The sequence below is a fragment of the Chenopodium album genome, chromosome 18 (assembly GCF_948465745.1).
Source record: "Chenopodium album chromosome 18, dcCheAlbu1.1, whole genome shotgun sequence".
Taxonomy (NCBI): Eukaryota; Viridiplantae; Streptophyta; class Magnoliopsida; order Caryophyllales; family Amaranthaceae; genus Chenopodium; species Chenopodium album.
Window position 1 is genome coordinate 42,263,303 of NC_137851.1, and position 5,539 is coordinate 42,268,841.

A 5,539-nucleotide genomic window follows, 5' to 3' on the forward strand; every position below is an offset into this window, starting at 1 on the left:
GATGCGTAATCCAAAATTATTATTTAATAATTAATATTGTTAATTATGAGTCAAAGGTAAGTTGATTTGTGTTGTATGACAAGCATGTTTTTATTTATTTATTTATTGTCTATTTCTAGGATATTCATGTTAGTGTGATTATTCCTATTGGTGCATATGTATTCAGCTTTTGCTGATTCGTACTTTTTGTGTTTGCGTTTGACTTTTCTTTAGATTGACCCTACTATATATGACCCATTTTATACGACGAGTAGTGAGGTTTACATAAAGAGAAGTACAGGTAGAAGCATATCAAGCATGATGAGATTGAGTGAAGAGGGTTATAGGTTTATTGGTTATTATTTATTTTATTGGATCATTTATATAATTGTGACACTAACGTTAACTATTGTTTTGATATTTGATTTTGGTTTTAAAAAGGGCCTTTAATGGTTCCAATTTATTGGTTTAATGTAAGTTGGTTTTTAAGTTGAGTTTCGTTTTATTAAACTTTATTTGTGTTTTAAAAGTTAGTCTTCTGCTGTGTGACTTTGAAAATAGCCTTAGCCGTTATTACGGTGGCGGTAATATTTTGGATATTTCCTAAAAATGAGTTTTATTTGGAGTTAGAAGGTATTCTAAAGAAATGGAATTTTCGGGGTATTAAAATGTTGTAGTTATTGTATATGATTTGGGAGAAATTGATTTATTTTGTCGATCATCTGATATCCTCAATTGAATAATTACTTTCATATTAGCTTTCGATTTTGCCAGAAAATAGAGAGAATTGATATGGTCGTTATCCCTTTCGTCAAAAAATGATGGACATTGAATCAAGGTTAGAGGAAGCTCATAAATACAGATATCTAAATCCCCCAAAACCCGTTTTCATCGGACCACAAACCCGTGCATTTTTTTAAATGTCGGACTTTCTTTATTTTGGGCTTGTGTCACAAAGCCATCTCAAATGAATTAAGGAGTAATAAAAATCAAACTATTAAAGATATACGAAGAAAGTGATTAGAGATAGTGTTATATAAGACAAACTTAAGGAAAATGGAGAGATGGATGAATCATTTGCCTCATAATGAGAGTAATATTACACATCATCCCCCCTATTATAATTATTACCACAAAATTGTGAATAAGCTTGGTTAAAGCTTGTTCATTAAGCAATTGAACAAACTTGAAAAAAAATATTCAAGGCTTGAGTATTAAAGAAGATTTACTCTAACAATTTCTACTTGTTTATTTGTTGGAATAATACTAGAAAAAAGAAGTTTATTCAATATCCATAGAAACGAGTCTATCCAGGGTTTCTCATGTCAAAATGTTATGGTTTGTAAGCGTATTTAATTAAAATAGTCACGAGTTCGTTGAAACAGGCTGGTTTATTCATGTTTTCTTGGAACAATTTCAAGTTTTCAAGTTGAAAGTAATTTAGGTAAAACAAGTCATATGTGATTACACGTAAACAATTTAGATCACTGTATTAATGTTTGAAATTGGTTGATTTGTTATCGAGTACGAGTTATATTCAGTCCAATTAAATTCAATTCAGTTCGGCTTCGGGTTAAATAAAATAAATAAGGTCAGGTCGGTTTTCATTCCCAATCAGATAAACGAGCATGGGCCACACCCGACACAACTGTCCACTTTATACGACCAAGGTCCACCTCCAAACCATATGGCAATGAGGGGAGTAGCCCCTTAGCCTTATAAAGTAGACATAACTTTATTATTTCTTCAATGTGGGATACACATCCCAATACAAACTCTCACCTATAAACTCAACCAATATGGGACAACACACCACTCACATGTTAATTCCTAATGGCTGCACCCCCTTGTAGCCATAACTACCTACCCCCCCCCCAAATTACAATAAAACCCATACCCACATCCCACTAACCATATAGTTACCTGCAGTTACCACCCACTAACCACTGTAAATGCAAGTAACCAGCCATTCCTCACATTTATATACAAAAAAGAAAAAAAATCAAAACCTTCATTTCAAACCCATTTTCGTGAAATTCTCTCTCATCAAAATCAAAATTTCGCATGAAACTCACTACAAATTGCTTCAAAATTACTGCAAATTGCATCAAAACATCTAAAAATGTCTGACATTCGAGATGAAGTTTGTCAATCGCAACAAAATTCTGAAAAAGAAGAGTAAGAATTTGTTCATTTAAGTAGTATTTTGAGTGTAAACCCTAGATTTTTTTATTTTTTTTTTGCGTTTTGAAATTCTAAAACAAAATCTACTTTAATTACACTTATTTTTGTGCAAAATAGACTAAAATCTACTATATTTGGTGGTATTTTTGTAGAAACGAAACAGAGAAGAACACTTCGAAGGTTCCGTCGGAGAAGACGGTTGCTGAACAAATGTTCATTTTCGGTAAATGTTCATTTTCATTTTGATAGATGTTCATTATAATATTAGTATATGATCATTTATATTCTTACCTTACATCTATTAGGGTTCATTCTTGAGAGAAGATTACCCTAATTTTGTTTATGATCTTTACATATTAATGAATGTTTACTAGTATTTAAACATATGTTTATTTGAATGTAAATACGTACATGTTCATTCTCATATTGAAAATATCCACATAGACTATAATAATACATGTTTAACTTCATATTAAATTATATGCTCATGAGCGTCATTTGAATATTATATTACATACATTTTAGCTCTAATATTGATAGATGTTTATTCGAATTTGATACATAGATGTTCATTTGGATATGTGTATATTCACACATATATTAATATATGTTCATTCACATGTCAAAAAATGTTCAAAAATAAATCACATATTGTTCATTCATCATAAACCTTTGATGATTCTATTTTAAAATATGATTCTATTTTAAAAAATGTTCCAAAATAAATCACATATATTCACTATGGAGTTATATAATTCTTAATTGAATTTTATTTTTAAAAAATGTGTATAAATAGTGATGACGATGATATTCCTATTCAATCAAGAGTGAATAAAATACAATTGATCCTCAACTCTTAAAAGCTATAATAACAAGTGTCTCTATTGAAAAAGACATGTCTGCAATTGCAAGGTATAATAATCATTTATAACAGATTATATGTTCATTTTGACATGATGCTTTTTTTAAAGTTCTTTTGATACATACATATATATATATGTATATATATATATGTATATGTATATATATATATGTATATATATAGAAATGGGATCATGTGAGAACCAAGGTCTATAATAGGAACTAGGAACTCATCGTGACAGTTGATCGCTTTCAATCAGACGGCTCACGTTTCACCCGCCTTTTTCAATTTCATTAAGGGTATATTCGTAATTTGTTCAGTTGAATGACCTCCCTTTTGATTCATGCGCCGCTTCATTTTCTTTCTCTCTCTTCTTTAGATTTTCTCTCTCTTCCTCCTGGTTCTCTGAAGAGGCGATTTTTTTTCTTCGCTCTTCAAATTGTTCGCTTTTGCGCTTCAATTTCTCGCGATAATCTGCTAAGGTATGTAAATTTTGGTTTATTTATGATTTTTCTCGATTTTGAAACATGTTTTTGCGATTTTAATTGCGAAAATTAGGGTTTTTGCGACAATCTGGTTATGTGGTTTTCGATTGGGAAAATTAGGGTTTTTCGCGATTGAATTATTTGTTCGAATTGTGTGATTTCCATTGATATATTAGGGATTTAATATGTTTATGTATTTCAATTGACTTATACGAAGTATTAGATTATGTAATTTACTTTTTTGAGCTTAGATGTTAGCACAGGGTTGTTTCTGCTGTGATTGTTAGCTGCCTAAAACTCTTTATGATACTTATATTTTGATCAATTTGTGGCCAACCACGATGTATTTGTTAAACTCTAATACTACTGGAACTGCACGGACTTGATTGGCAAAATCTGTTGTTGAATTTTTCAAAGCATCCACATGTTTATGCTTCAATTAAAGCAATTGATATCATTACTTTTGAGTTGATATGACTTACTTTTGAGAGACTTTGATATACTAGCTACTGGTATAATTTGATGTAGTTTAATTTTGAGTATTTATTTATTTTACTTTTTGAGTCTTTTTTATGCAACACATGAAGTTTAAAAAATCACAATTGAATTTTTTTTTTATTTGACTTAATTGATTATGTGTTCTTTTCATTATGTTTCATTTTCAGCTACCTAGCTTATGCCTCATGGTATCGAAGTGGTGTTGGATTCTATGTTATATGTCATTCTTTTCAAATTGGATTTTTCGCTAACTTGTGATAGCTTGGAGAATTGCCTAGATGTTAGTGAAATTCTATTTACTTTCGAGTTATCTTATTTAATTTTGAGTTAGTCTTATTTACTTTTAAGTTAATTGTATTTACTTTTGAGTTGATGGCAGTGACTGAGTTGATGGTAGTAGCTATGTGGGGAGTTAATGTGGGGTAAATGGAGCTAGTTTTTGTTGGCATTATAACTAGAAATATTTCAAATCCAAGCAATGGGCTGATAATCACATATATTTTCCTAAAAGGTGTGCTATTTTGCCAAAGTTTTGTCCTTTGTCAGCTTTCTAGTATTTCATTATAATGTATTTTGGTTATTTGATGTTCTCTTTGATGTCTGACTTCCAACAGGAGCTCATATTGGACCAGAGCCTACTACAGATTGTTTTGTTGTCTCATGGTATTCTCCAGCTTGCATTATATTTTTTTGTTGTGTGATTCTACTGATCAAAAGCAAAGTCTGTTTCATTCTTCTCCCTTTTGGTTTTTTTAAGTCTTGTCATATGTTCAGTCTAGACCTTAATGTAGTTTGTGCATTCCACTACAGTATTGCTGCATTATGTAATGATATTTTAGTCAGTTTTATCTCTAATAATTTTAATACTTTGTGTATATTCGGGTTGAGTGTCCTAAGTATCCAGGCTTTTGTATAGCACGAGAAAGGAAGGAGTGTGAGGTCTGCCGCAGCTGCTGGCCCTGCCAAGGCTGCTTCCGTAGCTGCTGCCGGCCCTGCCTAGGCTGCTGCTGCCTTGCCATGGCTTGCTGTTGCTATGCCACTTCTGCTCTACTGCCTGTTGTTGCTATGCTACTTCTGCTATGCTGCTGTACATGTTACTCGGGAGTTCTTAGAGTAGAGCAAAACGGGAAGCTGCTGTGAGCAAGAGTGCAGTCTGTGCACCTAAGAAGCCTCAGATGAGAAGCAGTAGAAGCATGAGCAGACGCAATATTATTTATTTACTTTAATGATGTTTTAATTTACTTTTTAGTCTTTTTTATTTACTTTTGAGGTATATTGATTTACTTTTACTTCCACTGTATAATATATATTAGCCTACTAGCTCAATAGGTAGAGCATTGTGCAAGTGCACAAACGATGTGGGTTCGAATCCCAGGTAGGTTTATGTGGGAAATCTGAAGATTAGAATTCGTAATGTTTTATTAGATTTCTTCTATTTTTCGTTTACTTTTTCTATAGTTTTATTTACTTTTAATTTGAAAACCTCTACATCATATTGAACCAATATATTTGTTTCTTATAATTTGACTCA

General features: G+C 31.6%; 1 long non-coding RNA gene across 3 annotated transcripts; it reads left to right on the forward strand.

Annotated features, from left to right (window-relative positions):
- Positions 1 to 3,371: 3,371 nt before the first annotated feature.
- Positions 3,372 to 5,539, forward strand: LOC145590891 (uncharacterized). Of its 3 annotated transcripts, XR_014102192.1 has the most exons (5): positions 3,378 to 3,507; positions 4,176 to 4,288; positions 4,388 to 4,519; positions 4,623 to 4,671; positions 4,906 to 5,539. It is a non-coding gene; the product is annotated as an uncharacterized LOC145590891 (long non-coding RNA). The 3 variants fall into 3 exon arrangements; XR_014102191.1 differs by having other exon boundaries at positions 4,623 to 5,539; XR_014102193.1 differs by lacking the exons at positions 4,176 to 4,288; positions 4,388 to 4,519 and having other exon boundaries at positions 3,372 to 3,507.